At 41.7% G+C, this 14,116-nt stretch overlaps 2 pseudogenes; both read left to right on the top strand.

Annotated features, from left to right (window-relative positions):
• The first annotated feature begins 328 nt into the window (after nucleotides 1–328).
• Nucleotides 329–9,915, top strand: LOC123390808 (annotated as a pseudogene).
• A 1,243-nt stretch (nucleotides 9,916–11,158) lies between these two features.
• LOC123390807 lies at nucleotides 11,159–12,018 on the top strand (annotated as a pseudogene).
• The last annotated feature ends 2,098 nt before the right edge of the window (nucleotides 12,019–14,116 follow it).

Raw genomic sequence — 14,116 nt, 5'->3', positions numbered from 1 at the left:
CCAGTCAGTGGCTGGGGGGCCTTGAGCCTTCTTTGTAGATATCAGCAGAATAAGGTCAACAAATACGTTCTATAAAGGGCCAAATAATAGTTTAGACATTGTAGAAAAGAACACCTCTGTTGCAACTACTGCTCAGTGCCACAGATGTTGCAGGAAAGCAGCCATAGATAGTAAACAAATGGGTGTGGCTGTGTTCCAATACAACTTAATTCACAGTCACAAGCTATGGACCAGATTTGGCCCATGCACTGTAGTTTGCTGATCCTCAATACAGGTAATGCTACCTTTCCTCTCAGCATTGCAATGAGGGCTGCATGGCATATGTAAGATGAGGCGAGCAGGGCCTCACATGAACAGCAGCTCTGAGTCAGCTCCTTTATCTCGAACCTCTGTGAGTCCCTGTGCTGCCACTTGTGATCCCATTTATTATGTACTCAGTGTGGGAACGTGTCTGTCAAGCAGGGCATCTGAATGCTCAGGAAAGAGCTTCTCTTTGCATCCTTCTTGCTATGTGTGAAAGTACTTTCAAAGCTCTGAGCACAGTACTAACGCCAATTGTTTGGGCCTTTTTTTTTTTTTTTTTTTTTTTTTTCCATCCTGGTGGCAGGGCAAGGAGAGAGGAAAGCATTCCCAAAGGAAATGACCCATTGGCCCAAAGCAACATCTTTTTGAAATCTTCCTGTTCGAGTTTTGAGAAAAAGCAGAACTGATTTGACAGTGCACCCCTCCCCCACTTCTGGATGTGTTTTCTGATTTTGTCATAAAGAGGATCAATGTATATGTAAGATTTTAGTTTGAGAAAATGGTGGCAGGTTCAACAATTTCTATTTGAGCCTCAGCCCAGCATGGTAAGATAAAGATAGATATACAGGAGATTCACTGTTGCATTGGAATTGGTAGCAAGAAATAGAATACGCTCTATCGCTGGTTTGGAGACTGACCCTAAAATAAAATTTGTGGGAGTTGGGGGAAATTGGAAGGGGAGGTGAACCATGAGAGACTATGGACTCTGAAAAACAATCTGAGGGGTTTGAAGTTGCGGGGGGTGGGAAGTTGGGGTACTAGGTGGTGGGTATTATAGAGGGCATGGATTGCATGGAGCACTGCGTGTGGTGCAAAAATAATGAATACTGTTATGCTGAAAATAAATTAAAAATAAATTTTAAAAAATTAAAAAAAATAAAATTTGCTGGGAGTCTTTTGTAGTTTTTATTATTTTTTTAAAGATTTTATTTGTTTATTTGATAGACAGAGATCACAAGTAGGCAGGGGGGGTGGGGAGGCAGCCTTCCCACTGAGCAGAGAGCCTGATGTGGGGCTCGATCCCAGGACCCTGAGATCATGACCTGAGCTGAAGGCAGAGGCTTTAACCCACTGAGCCACCCAGGTGTTTTTAGAAAATGATACATCTTTACTTCACAATTTGGAAAATGGAGGAGAGTATACCAGCATCTAACAAACTAAGAAACACAACCCAGCAAAGCTTTCCTCTCCCCCTGAAATGTTGATGTTAGGTCTTTTACTCCTTCTCATCTTTCACAATAGATGGAGACTCTGCCTTCCTTTCGTTTACAAAACTGGGATCATCCCTTGTGTTCATGGGGTTACAGCTATAAGTTGCTCTTTTCGCAATAACAGTATGAAGTAAACACATTCTTGTGTCTACAAAAACTTTCTGTGACATCATTTTTAATGGCTGTAGAGGCTTCCACATGTTGAGAGAACACATTTATTTGGAGGCTGATCTTTTGAGACTGCCCTTTAGGAACTTGAACTCCTCCTTAGCACCTTTGTCAGAATTGAAGAAAGGAAAAAGGGGAGTGGGTGGGCAGGGAAGAAGCGAGGGAGGGAGAGATCCATTAAGACTCAAATCACTTTCCTTTGTAAAGTGGTGAAAGGTTTGGTGCCGGAAAATGGTAAAGCCACATGATAGTCTTCTCCAGCCCAGTCAGAGAGGCAGCGAGGCAACTGAGTGGGAGTCTGATGTGGCCACGGGCCGGCAGGATCCCTGTCTGTGCTGGCGGCAGCCTGTGGTCCTGGGGAATTGCCTCAGGCACGGGACCGCCTGGTAACAATTTGGGAGTTGACAGCATGTGTTCCTGGTGCAGAACCACCACACGCTGCCCTATCTTGATTAATTGGGTTGTTTGATCTCAGACATTCTCCTGTCACAGAACGTTCTGTGCTTGTGCTAGCGATAATGAGTTACCCTGGGGATAACCTCTTCAGAACTAATAAATCTCTAACTCTTAGAGTGGTGAATACATCAGCCCTTGTCTAAAGATACAAAGCGATACATTAATACATTTAATATTATAACATTTGTGTCTGGATGGGAATGAGAGGCTGTATGTTAGCAACTAATCCCTTTGTTTATGTCATTAATGAATGAGATTAGAGTTGGATTTAAGGATTTGTTAAATGACAAAGTCCAGTGACCTTAATTATTCTAATCTTATCTGACCTAGATGAATGAGATGCTTTTCTAGCACATAAAATGGTAAGCATTGTTACCTAAATGCCTAAACTGCTGGTGACATCTCTAATGTTAACAACAAAAGTGGAATGAGAAATGTTGAAACATAGACTAATTTATACATAAATCTCCAAAAAGAAAACTAAAGGACCTCAGATCTGGGCCACATAACACATCCCTTCAGTCCTTCTCTAATTTCTGAATAAAAATCACTTTCTCACCCCGACTATAGAAGGATTTTACTATACCCACTGTGAAGACAACAGATGATGAAAAAAAAAAAAACTTGTAGAGAGAAAGTAAACAAATCCACCTTCTAATTACCCAAATATAACCAATGTTCACATTTTGATTTATTTCTTCTAGCATATTTTCTATTAAAAATATATATATGGTTTCTTAATATTTTATGTGTGTGTGTGTGTTTGTGTGTGTGTGTATATATATATATATATGTATTTTCCTAATATGTAGGAATGGGGGCATGTTATACGTATTATTAATAACATTCTCTTTTTCGGATGAACAATATGTCTTGGGCCAGTATTGTTCTTCTTCCTCCCTTCAGAACACAGAGACTTAATTGCTTTTGTTTGTCTTCAGAGCAGCTGCTACTGCCCCAGCTTCTTGAGGGCTGTCCCCCAGACTCACTGCAGAAGACAATACAGCCTCCCAGATCCCACTTTCCTCACTGTGTGTGAAGGTCACCACATAGACCATTGTTAAAGATTTCACTGCTAATTAAGTAGGAAAACAGATGAAGGAAGAATAGACAACACAGTAGGTTCTATAGGTCTGACGTCCTAGACTTTCCTGGTTCCCTGGCTGGGTGGTCCCTGTGTGGCATGAAAAGCTTGTTTGTCATCTTTGGTCTTGGGAAGAAAATTCAGTGACTTCCCCTCACTTATGCCCTTTTCTACCTTCAGCCTCTATAGATTCTCAGACTACCTGGGAGAAGATCCAGTTGCTTTTTACTTTGTTTTGCTTTTAAATATTCTTTTTTGGGGGTAAAAGACACACCATATGAAATTTACCCTTTTGTCATTTGTAAGTGTACAGTTCAGGGTCATGAAGTACATTCACCATGTCTTCAAAAACATTCACCATACATTCAAGGACATTGTTGTGCAACTATCACTACCATCCATCTCTATAACAGGTTTCCTTTGCCCCAACTGAAACTCTGCACTGTTAAACAATACTCTCCATTCTCCTCTTCCCCCCAGGACCTGGCAACCCCAGTTCTACTTTTTGACTCCCCCAGTTTGACTATGCTAAGTACCTCGTGTAAGTGGAATCATACAGTATTTGTTCTTTTATGAATGGCTTATTTCACTTAGTATGTCTTCAAGGTCCATTCAAGCTGTGGCATATACCAGAATTCCCTTCCCTTTAAAGCTGCATAACATTCCATTGTATGGAATATACCACATTTTTCAATCCGTTCATTCATCAGTGGATACTTGTGTTGCTTCTACCTTTTAGCTATTGTGAATAATAATGCTTTGAAAATGGGTGTACAGGTATCTCTTTGAGTTGCGGCTTTCAGTTCTTTCAATCCAGTGAACTGTTGGATCATGTGCTAATTCTGTTTTTCAGTGTTTGAGGAACCACCATACTGTGTTCTATAGAGTCTATTCTATTTTACATTCCCATTAGGGATGAGGCTTCTAATTTTTCCCTTGCCAAACATGTTATTATTCTGGGGGCTTCTGGTTGGTGGTGTTTGCTTGTTTTAATTATGTTAGTCACCATATAGTATCATTGGTTTTTAATGTAACATTCCATGATTCATTGTTTTAGTAGAACACCCAGTGTTCCATGCAATACATGCCCTCCTTAATACCCATCATTGGTTAACCCATCCTCCCACCCCCCTCCCCTCTGAAACCCTGTTGTTTCCCAGAGTCCAGAGTCTCTCATGGTTCATCTCCCCCTCTGATTTTCCCCCTTCATTTTTTTCTTCTCTTTATGTCCTCCATGCCATTGATTATGTTCCACATATAAGTGAAACCATATGATAATTATCTTTGTCTGCTTGACTTATTTCACTTAGCATTATCCTCTCCAGTTCTATCCATGTCGATGCAAATGGTAGGTATTCATCCTTTCTGATGGCCGAGTAATATTCCATTGCCTATATGGACCACATCTTCTCCATTGAAGATGTCTGTTGAATGGCATCTTGGCTCTTTCCACAGTTTGGCTATTGTGGACATTGCAGTGTTGTTTTTGATAGTAGCTATCCCAATGAGTATGAGGTGGGTATATTTTTGTGGTTCTGATTGTCATTTTTTCTAATGATTGGTGATTCTGAGCATCTTTTCATGTGGTCATTGGCCATTTGGGGATCTTCTTTGGTGAAATGTCTATTTGAGTCATTTGCTTATTTTTAAATTGTTTGGTTTTTTGGTTGTTGTTTTGCTTTGCTTTGTTTTTTAACTTCACTTCTATTATAAATTGATACTTTTATAAAATACAGTAAAATCACTATCTGTGAATTACTGGATACCAAAATGAAGGATGTTAAGTCCTAGGACATCTATTTCTAGCTATAATGAAGTAAGAGGGATCGCTTTAGCCCTCCACCTGAAATAATTAGGAAACCAGCAGAATATATGAAATAATGGTTTTCAGATATTGGACAAAAGTCCCTTTAGGAATATGATCCTTCCACAGTAGGGAAACAAACACAGTGAGTCCTTTTTGGAGGCAGCCCAAAAGCATGCTTGAGAAGATCAAACTGATCACTGGTAACATACCTGTATTTCAGAGCAAAGTTGACTGCTGTATAAAGGAATATGGCTAACGCCAGCACCCAACAATGAAAATTCACACTCTCTACAGTCCAATTAAAAAGTTACAAGGTATGCAAAGAGGTAGGAAATGTGATGTAGAAGCAGAAAGAAAAAAAAAATCAACTATTAGAAGATGAACAATAATAAAAATGAAATAGAAAAATGTGACACATAAAATATAAACCCCATTTTAAAAATATTAAATTTAATAGATAAAACTTCACTCCATCAGATTGCTATAATAGTTTTTCAGTGCTTATTCTCAAGTTCTGTACATATCACTCCATGGACTGGTAACAATTCACCGGCTATCACCCAGGCCATTGAGAAAATTTGCTCTAGCTCTGCTTAGACCTTTTTTTTTTTTTTTTTTTTTAAACTCCAAGAAGATTGACTTGGATATGTGGTTAGGGCAAAAACCACTTTTGACTACATTGCCATCCAAGAACCTTCATGTCTCTAAGTGAATAATGTATCTCAAGGAATTCCAGACGGAGTGGCTCCTGCCTCACTGGGTTTTCAGCACCATGCCAGACCCTGAGGGAGCATCTGAGGTGCGGTCCTTAGAGTGAAGTGTGGCAGGGAAGTTTATGAGAAGCCTAATTAACATTGTCATTTTAGATATGTAGAGGCCCAAGGTTTTAAGTAAAACACTTCTGAGCCTAATTATTTTTTATTTTAGCATGAACTTTAGAGGAAACTGTACTAAGTCATTTTGGGAATAGCTCCTCGGTTCGCAAGATGCTGAGAACTAATTATTAAATTGTATGCATATTGTAACTGCACAGTTTAAAGACATGATAGGAAGCGCCATCTTGAAACTCTCACCAGCTAGCTCTGTGAGCCAAATGTCCATGGATACATTGTTCCAGATGAGAATGGAGTGTTTTGGGTTCTGTTAATTAGTAGCTTTCCTTTATAGTCTTGAAGATTGCTGCTCAGCCTGTCCAGGTCACTAGTTAACTAATAAATGTTAACTATCTATATAACTCCATGTCCATATTTACTTATTCTCTCATTTATTCAGATCTGCTCAAGAAATGTATAGTATCTAAGTGATTCATTTAAAAATTATACAGTTGGCCTTTCTAAATTAAAAGATCTGATATAATTTTATAGGATATAGACCTATTGAATTCAAGTTAGGTAGTTTTTATTATTTTCTGTGGCAAAAGCACATCTGTCTAAGGGCAAGCGATTGAGACCTTACGTGTGGACTTTGGAGTCATTTGGCAAGAGCTAGTTGCCTAAAAATGACTTTATCATCTACGGAGGTTTACCATCCCCTTTGGTTTCCCTCAGAATTATTTGTGTCCATTTCCTGTGATGGGGCCATTTTGGTATGTTGGTGAGGAAACAGGTGGCAGAGCACTGAGTGATGTCTGTCTTGATTGAGCTTTAAGTCACAAGTCAGGCTCTGCACTGGGTGTAGAGCCTACTTAAGATTCTCTCTCACCTTTTCTCTCTCCTCACCCTACCGCCTCTCTCTCTCAAAAAAAAAAAAAAAAAAAAGTAAAAGAGGAAAAATAGTCTTTTCATTTTATAATATCAAGTCCATATCCTTTTATCCTGCTGTGCAAAATAGAATCTCATGGTGATTACAATCACATCTTAGAGGATGCTCTGCCAAAGTACATGAAGACGTGTCCCTGACTTGGGCATTTGTATCTGAAACTCTTGCTGAGTGCCCAGCCTGGTTGCAGACAATTGTTAGCACATCTGGGAAACAGCACCTTTCCTGTTCTTAGTGGGACACTGATTGGTGAGTCACTAAGTTTCTCTTTGAATTTCAGTTGGTGTTCCCTAAATACATGTGGATGCTTCTCATGAAGTGACAAGTAGCCTCTAGGGATGAATATTCTGGTTATTTTGGTAACAGTAAATAAAATTACTTTGAAATGGATTGGAAGTTTTGTCTATGGAGGAGGAACCCTTAGTTATCCTTAGACTTGGATAAATTGGCTTTCTGAAATGAGAATATAATATTCCTAAGAGAATGAGTGTCTTTCTCATTTCATTTAAATAAATCACTTTCATTTTTTTTTAAATTTATTTATTTATTTGACAGACAGAGATTAAAGGTAGGCAGCGAGGCAGGCAGGGGGGGGGGAAAACAGGCTCCCCACTGAAGCAGAGAGCCTGATGCGGGACTTGATCCCAGGACGCTGGGATCATGACCTGAGCCAAAGGCAGCGGATTAACCCACTGAGCCACTCAGTTACCCAAATAACTTTCATTTAAAAATAATCACTGAGGGGGATAGAGGTGAATTCTTGTGTTAAAATAGAGGTGGCCAAAAATTGGATTATAAGGACTCAAATTTTTTTTTCCTGCCTTCTTCCTTTCCTCTTTGGCATTCTCTGAACTTCTGTTATTGGTCACTTTTTTTGTTGTTGTTGTTCTGCCTTTGTCCTCTCTTGACACCCTCAGCCAATCCCTTGGTTTCAAATATCACCACTGCTTTGTAAAAGACAATCAAATCTTTCTTTGTACCTATGGACTTCCTGTTATATGAGTTAATAAATATCTATCAGCAAAGCCATCTTGATTTGGTTTTCTCTTACTTACATCCAAAAGAATCTCTTTTTCTTTTAAATAGTAATGGGAGAGTGAATCACTCTGAAGCCAAGTCATGATCATGTCAATCTCATGTGCAGTAGTTACATCTTTTATAGTTCCTGACTCCCTACCAAAACACTGCAAATTTAGTCCCAACTTGCCTTTCCAAGCTCATTTCTTTTTTTTTTTTTTTAGATTAGTTTATTTACTTTAGAGAATGAGAGAGAGAGAACATGCATTTATGAGAGGTCATGCATGGGGGGGGGGGGAGAGAGGGGCAGAGGGAGAGAATCTCAAGCAGACTCCTGGCTGAGCGGGGAGATTGAGGCAGAGCTCAATCTCATGACCCTGAGATCATGACCTGAACTGAAACCAAGAGTCAGATACTTAACCAACTAAATCACCCAAGTGCCTCCAACCTCATTCTTATATGCTTCATTTACAAGGTCCCTTCCAGTGGTTAAAAACACTTTAAGAGTGGCAGGGGCTTGGAGAGGAGGGGATGCTGGCCTAGCAGCTGGCTAGGCCCTGGACCTAAGCCAGCTGCCCTTTCCCTGCCCTGACTCCACCTCCAGAGACTTGAATGCGGAACTGGCTGGTTTTGGCCCAATTTTGCCTAGAAACTCATTTCTGTTTGGGAGGTGGAGATTATCTTAGAAAGTTATTCTGTGTCCCATTGTAGAAAAAGAACAAATCAAATGTTCTCAAATGTGTGGATTGCCTTTGAGAATGATTCCTGGACCCCTAAGCTCTAGGATCAGCAAGCTCTCTGTATTGTTGTGCCCTCAAGATACAAGATTCTCCTGTGTCAGCAGGAGGCTCATCTAGAGAATGGTATAGCAGCAATACCAACTTCAGTGCACATAGGAACAAAGAGGAACAAGGCATTTAGGTGGCTAGCATGAGGGGACATACCCAAAGAGCATCAGCTCACTGTCACATAGCTGTTTCTGCTGCCGTCTGAAAAGAACGCAGAGACCCTGTTCTGTCTGTGACTGCAAGCTCAGGGTTTCAGTCAATTCCAGTAACCCTAAAGAGAGAAACTCCCCATCATAAGAGAGAGTTAAAACCCAAGTTAGAGTAGGAGGTGACGGGTGCTACTCCTACAGTGATATCCCCTTCTGCAAAACACTGCCTAGTTCCTAAATTCTATGCAGATTAAACCTGGAAACTAGCCAGTTAACCCCAGTCTCCTTCCCCTTCTCCTTGTGTCTCTAAGAGTGGGAGCCATACCCCTCAAGCACTCGTTGGATCAAATGAAATCATGGGCCTGAAGAATGGAACTGGAAATGGTGCCAAGGAAGCAAGATATTTTCATCCACTCCTTTTGTCAGAGAGCTCCCAGGACTAAAGAAAGTAATTATGCTGACCACAGGAAGTCCCAGGATTCTTAGCACATTGATGACTCTATTAAATTCCATGATCCACAGGTCTTCCAGACTTTCCCATAGCCAGACTTGTCCAAATCCCACACGTGCTCAGAAAATGTTAGCCCAAATGGTGCATATATTTACAGACTACAGAAGCTGCACTGAAGTCAAGTTGAAACTGCCACTCCTTTCCAAATCCAGGAAATCCCTAGGACCAAGACAGAGAGAACCAAAGCCCCTCTGAACACACAGATAGCTGCCTTTGGAATGATCCAAAACCTCTCCTACAACAGCCCCCAATTCCAGCCAACCAGGGCCGTATTCCTCTCTGAATGACAACTGCCTGTAACTCTGCATTCTGGCACCAGCACCCAGACCTGTTGCTGCCATGTGTCCGCTGGCCTAGGACAGGCCTGTAGAAAGCAAACTGATAGAATGTAGCTTGGTCAGCTCTACTCCACTGCTCCTACATGGTATTGGGACAAATAAATTTGACACCTCCAAACCAAGCAGTTTCTTTTGACTCCTACCAGGGCAATAGCTCTTTGGAAAATCCTTATATCTTCTGTTGGGTGGAGATCCCCCTACCCTGGGAGAGAATCCTGATGGACCATCTCATGAGCAGCTAGAATATCATTAGCTTTCCTTTCAAATTCTCAGAAATAGGCAACATGTGCTTTTACCTAATGAGAAAGTATTCACAGTAGCATAAACGATGCAGAATGCTGGGGTGTTATAGGGAACTTCCAAGAAACTGTAACTTAGATTTATACAGGTCATAATGATTCAAAATCAATACCTGGTTAAGGGACTTGGGGCCCTCACCGATATGGGGGCTCTGCTTGTCCTTTCAGGATACAGACATGTGTCCTATTCTGCAGCTAATATGGTTCTACATCCAATGAACTCCCATGTAGGCCCATAATATCCAAACACCCAGGTCATATAGCTCCTGAGCAAAGAGTTCGGCCATAATTTCAGGAGGCATTTTTATAAAGAGTAGTAGAGGAATCAGGGACAAATGGTTATGCCACAGTACTCCCTCCAGGTCTGAATGTTTATTGAAATGGATTTGCAAATTGAGTCAGGAGTTCTTTGATAGTAGCTGACTCCCAATGAAAGCTAGGTACCAGGGCAAGAAAAGCCATCTTTTGATAGTATTGCTATGCCACATTCTCTGCCCCTAGGGCCATTACCCTCAACCCCAACATGTCAGGGGACAGATAGGCCTCCTTGGATTTGCAGGGATGATAAGCTCAGAAATAGAAGGGACAGATGTCCCCAGTTGTGCACCTAGACCTGATCTTTCTCAAGCCCAGCATGGAGATGACCAGGATGATCCTAGGATTTCAATGAACATTCCATTTTCTCTCTAAGTTTTCCCAGTGATAACTTTCTAAAAGAAATTCCCCACAGATGGGCCCTGGTTGGGCTTTGAGTTTGGGATGGTCCTTAATGTCATAAAGGGAGATGTCAATTTAAACATCAACACAGGATCCAACTCTCAGATGATACCTTAAAAGATGAGAGGCTTGGTATGTGCCCTGGAGAGATGATGAATTACACTCAGGTGGCTCCAAGATGCTCTTTGCTTAGCAGAGGATGATTCCCAGCCATATGGTGAGCACCCCGCAGGAGGAAGGCATGGGCCTCAGGCCATTCTTTCCTGTGTCTCAGGAGGCAGCAATGGTTTTGCAAAATCTCAGCCAGTCAGACCCACCTAAGGATTAATGGCCAGCTTTGTCATAGTTGCTGCTACTTGTCAGTTCTTCTAGAAACTCCATTAGCTTCCATACAGATACCCCAGTTTGACACATCCAGGGCAGAAGCCTATGAATAAATCCGTGGCAAGCCACCATGTGCATTCTGCTCATATTATTTCTCTGAAACCTCCCACCTTGTGTAGCCCTGTCATCAGTGCCAAACTTGCCACTGGGGAACCTCAAGCTCTTCCAAATTCCATTGTATTGTGGTGGGCCTGATGGTAAGCTCAGACACTAATACTTTCATTAAATATCACCATCTTAGGGTTTGCTGCTGCTCTGCTTGTTTGCTTCTGTGAATATCCAGATGTCTTCTCTCTGGTACAGCTTGCCTCCAGAGCCTTTCCTTTCCCAGACCTGCTCTCCATTATAATGTATTGAATATCCAAGTTTGCAGTGCCCACTTCTACCTGATTATACCATCATACCATCAAGATTGCAGTTGACTTAGATGACAACTCCCCTCTAACTCTTACACCCAGCTTGCCATCAGTGAATAGCATGCCAGGAATGGGCGTTAGTACACAAAATCCTCAAATTTCATGTTCTAATGCCAACTGTCAGTCCAGTGGGAATGACCCAGCCACTTCTCACTCCAGCCCTATAATCTGCCTGAATACCATGGGAACCAACATGTTTTTCAGTGGGGCTTGATTTGATGTCACACAAACCTACAATGAGTCATGAGAGCAGGTGCCATTTCCTTACCACAACCCCAGTAGGGGCAGAGGAATTTCCCAAAACACAGTGGTATCCCAGAAGAAGGCACACATGACCATCCCAATAACCTGCCTCAAAATTCAGCAGAGGCAGCACCTTACAAATCTGGAGGCCCTAGGGGTCCTGACTCCTTCACTATGCTGAGGAATTGTGTGCCTTCTATGTTTATGGACCCTGATCTCTAGGTTACAGAGTGTCTAAGGCCATTAGAAGTGGCCTTTAGCATTCCATCTGAGAAGTCCAGCCAGATACTGAAATTGTTCCCATAAAGGGAAGTACCAGGCTATGCACAGCACTGGGTTCCTAGACTTGGGTTTTTGCACAGAGGATAATGGCAAACCAACCTTCAGAATGGCACTAGCATTACCTGGCAGGGTGGGGCTGGGGTCAGTAGATGTTCTGGCCACCCTTCTGGGTAAAGGCACATCCATGCCACACCTCAGCCCAGTGAGGTCACTGACCTCTCTCAAGTAAGACCTAACTATTACTAAAATGCACCCCCCCCCAAAAAAAAAGGAAAGAAGAAAAAAGAACTAAGTTATTAAGAAGTTGGGTCTAGTGTAGGGATAGCAAGAACATCTTTCTTTTTAAAAAATCTTGAATTTTTAAACTTCTGTTTTTCAGTTTACAAGCTCCTCAACACTGTCGGTCTCTTTAAATATACAAATATAGCTCCTTCACCCTTTGCCATCTGCTCAACTAAGTGTTTCCTTCCCTTATGCCTGCCCCACAGCCCCACACCCCACCCCACACCCCTTCTGCTCCCTTCCTGCTTCCCTCCCCCCTCTTCCTGGCAGCTCTTGTGGGGACAAAAGCAGCAGTCTCAGCTTCCCAGCTGCAGTGTCCTCCCAGTTTGGGGAGGGGGACTGAGGTCTGTCCTTGGGCTCTCTATGGCTTCTCTGTCCCCTGTGACTTTTTATTCACCAGTATGCCCTTCTTTCCCGCCAACTCTTGTTCTCTGTTCTCCTTTTTGTCAGAATTCCGAGGTGAATTTTATTAATGTGGGAGTGGAACAGATGCTAAACGTTATCCAGGATTTTGTTTTTGTTTTTGTATTTTTGAATTTTGTGGTTACTTCTCTTTCTTCCTCCTCCTACGCACAAAACATTGTGTGTAACTTCCATTAAATTTGGTATAAAACCACTTGCTGGGGCTGTGACATCAGAAAAGGGAAATATATTGTTTCTTACAAGACTTTTTAAAGAAGAATACTTTAAGGCTCAGTCAAAAAATGACTTTCATGAGACTCTTCCTGATCTCCCTGGAAAGACCAAATGTCATTTTCCCTTGGAACTTGCTATGGTACTGACATCTAACACTTTCTTCTGTCCTTTTTTTTTTTTTTTCCTTTTTTCCTTTGTTTAAACATCTTTCCTGTAAGTTGAAACTACATCAGAGCTGGGTCTGAGTCTGATTCAACTTTGGATGCTCCACGTCCAAAGTTTTTTTTTAACATATAGATGTTTTGCATATACATGTTCATTGAATGTTAGGCAGATGCGTAAAATTTTTTCTTTAACCACTTTAAAGTATCCATCACATGGGGAATGGTGGAGGGAGCAATTAAAACAAGTTGGGACATGGTACTCAGTTTATGAAATTAGAAAAAAAAAAAAAAAAAGTAGCCTGGAGGAGGACATAACCTGAGCTATAAATAGCTTCAGAGAAACCAGGGAGCAGAAGATAGAGGCATTTCCATGAGCTTACAAAGTGCTGAGGGGAAGAAGCTAGCATTCCTTAAAAGGTAAGAAAAGTTTATCAAGATGAGGGCCTACTGTGTGACTTCATTAATTCAGGCTGCTGTCACAAAATACCACAGTAGACTCAGTGGCTTTAAGAAACATTTGTTTCTCACAGTTCTGGAGGTTGGAGGTCCAACACCAAGGCTCCAGCAGATTTGGTGTCTGATGTTGTCTGCTTCTTGGGTCACAGATGGTGGTCCCCTTCCTCTGTCCTCACAGGGATGAAGGGGTTGACGGGGGTATCTCTTTTATGAAAGCACTAATCCCACTCATGAAAGGGTCCACCTTCATGACCAGCCCACCTCTCACAGACCTTACCTCCTAATACCAGCACACAGGGAAGTAGGTTTCGGCAGGAGAATTTGGAGGGGACACACACACTCAGTCTGTAGCACCGTGGTTCTGCTCTGAGCCAGGTCAGATCAAGGGACATGTGGAGAGCCATCCTGATGATATAGCCCTATGCTACCAGTGGATCCTCTTGAAACTGTGGAAACAAATCTTTTTGCTTGATACAGATCTTTTACACAGTGTCCCTCAGGAGAAGTTAGAGGTGAAAATTTTATCAGGTCCTGTGGCATTCTAAGATGACTCTCTTGTGGCATCCCCAAATTATTTTCTTAATCAGAGCAGCTTGTTTTGGCCATCCCCTTCTTTGTTAAGTGAGGACTTAGAAGTATAATTGTCT

Source organism: Mustela putorius, unplaced genomic scaffold (assembly GCF_011764305.1).
Source record: "Mustela putorius furo isolate JIRA1106 unplaced genomic scaffold, ASM1176430v1.1 tig00000145_pilon_pilon_pilon, whole genome shotgun sequence".
In the NCBI taxonomy this organism is placed as follows: domain Eukaryota; kingdom Metazoa; phylum Chordata; class Mammalia; order Carnivora; family Mustelidae; genus Mustela; species Mustela putorius.
Note: the sequence above shows the minus strand (reverse complement) of the source record. Positions and strands in the feature narration are given on the sequence as shown.